Source organism: Montipora foliosa, chromosome 14, assembly GCF_036669935.1.
Source record: "Montipora foliosa isolate CH-2021 chromosome 14, ASM3666993v2, whole genome shotgun sequence".
Taxonomy (NCBI): domain Eukaryota; kingdom Metazoa; phylum Cnidaria; class Anthozoa; order Scleractinia; family Acroporidae; genus Montipora; species Montipora foliosa.
The window spans coordinates 8,224,182-8,226,347 of NC_090882.1; positions in this window are offsets into that span (position 1 = coordinate 8,224,182).

The following is a 2,166-nucleotide window of genomic DNA, read 5'->3' on the forward strand; positions in this document are numbered from 1 at the left end:
ATGAACGGTTGCTGATTTTGATGGATCGCCATTGGTCTTAATTTAAGGGAGCTTAAAGGATATTAAAAGCATTTAAACTTTTCTTCAACAACTATTCAACGTTCATTTAAATTTTCGCGAATGTTGAACGATGCTAAAGCCGTTTAAAAGTTGTTGGGTATGCGCGTGCGCACTAATAGAGAGCTTTAGCAACGACGACGGGAACGGCAACGAGAACGTCATGTAAAAACATAAATTCAAGTTATTGTGGTCACTTCGCGACTATTCCAAGCTTTTTAATATGACAAAGGTGTGGCGGTCCTTCAGGAATGAAACCCTTACGAGCGGCGCTAAATTTAGGGGAGAAAAATGAAAATTTATCTCCAAGTGCTGACGTTCTCCGTAACACCTCAAACTTGGTTATTTCACGTTGTTGCTTTGCTGACGACGGCAAAGAAATGGACAAATATGAAAAACGCACGTGCGGGACGTGCAAAGCTATTGTTTTTGCCCACTGAATATGCAAATTTGTGACGTTCTCGTTGCCGTCGCCGTTGTCGTTGCTAAAGCTCCCTAATCGGTCTCTTAATGACGTATCATGTCCGTATCCACAGTAACAACTGCGGCTGCAGCCTGGGACTGATTATAAAGCCTCTCATGAGCTTTGTTGAATCAAATGTTAAACGGCGTGTTGAAATAGTTTGCCCACCCCAGCAATCAACATCGTTCAACAAAATCGAAAGGATGTTGAAGACATTTGTCTTGGCCCTTAATCTTTAAAAGACATTCCCTGAGAATTGTTAAAACTGGTTTGAGCCACTTCAAATATTTCGAGGAGTGGCAGGATTGATGAGATACATACGCCATCTCACTCAAACAAGCAATGTATGTAAAACAAGACTCAGGCATCAAATCTGTTGCCAGGGCTCTCAAGATCATTCGAGAGGAAGTACACTAATCAAATTCGAGTTTAATTGATCCAACGCACAGAGTGAGAGACTTTTAGTTGCATGAACAGCTCTCTTTTAAAAGTACATATAATTTTAAAGCAACAATTATTTCTCTTTATTTCTTGAAGGCTCAAGTTCCTGAATCAGATCGAAGATTCTTTGGAGGCTCTCTTCAGGTGCCAGTCTTTACTCAATTCATATCCACTTTCCCGAGCTTCCTAGCTATTTCGTGGAGCTAATCACTAACAAGAAACTTGCACCACTGCTATCTCGAGTGACCTTTTCCTTTGATTGAGTGACCTGGTTATTCTCAATACAGGAATTGGACAGCAGACTTATAACGAAATCAAGTTTTTGAGGCCACGAGAACTTTGCATCCCACATTTTCACTGAGACCACTGGTCAATGTGATTCCTCTATTTATATTAGAAGCTGTAGTTTTTGATTCTTATCAACGATCTTTTTTTGAATTTTTGCGCACGTGACCTAAAAATAGACATCGTTCATTGATTGGTTGATAAGCACATTACTTGGAAGGTTGAAGAGCTGAGAAAAAGATAACCCCAAGGAGACATTTTAACCATTGGACTACCAGGATTGATCAGTATGTAAATTCACCCCCCAATTTTTCAATATACTGTCATGTAGATGAGTATTAAGAATGAAGATTATTATCAGCTTAAGGATATGATCCTGATATAACACCAAGTTCTCATGACCAGCCGACAAAGAAATAATATATGGAGTAGTTAGGAGAATGAATTTTTAGATCATGGGAGTTGTACATGTACACTCAGAGTCACAAGCTCCTGATAGAGCGGTTTTCAATTGAGTGTCGAAAGTAATTAGCGAATTGCTTTGGTTTTGTATTACTTCACTCAGTGATTGGTTCAAAGTTCTCGCGCCACTTTTTCAACCAATCAGAAGTGAAACCAAAACCAATCGTGGCTTGCGCGTACACATTTTCCCGCGCTTTGTGTCGGCTACGTGTAATTACTTCGAGATTTGATTGGTTTACTGGATTGTCTCCGTCCTTTTTGATTGGCCAAAGTCATTACTTTGCCTTTGGTTTTACGATACTCGATTGAAACTCGCTCTATTAGGGCCCTAATCATGATTTGAAAGGCATTTCGATGAAGGCAGAAGAATTATTCCAAATATCTTTGAATAGAAGACAGCTTCTGACTGTCTGTGTCCAAATATACTTCCACAACAGGAATGGTACTTTCATAAGATG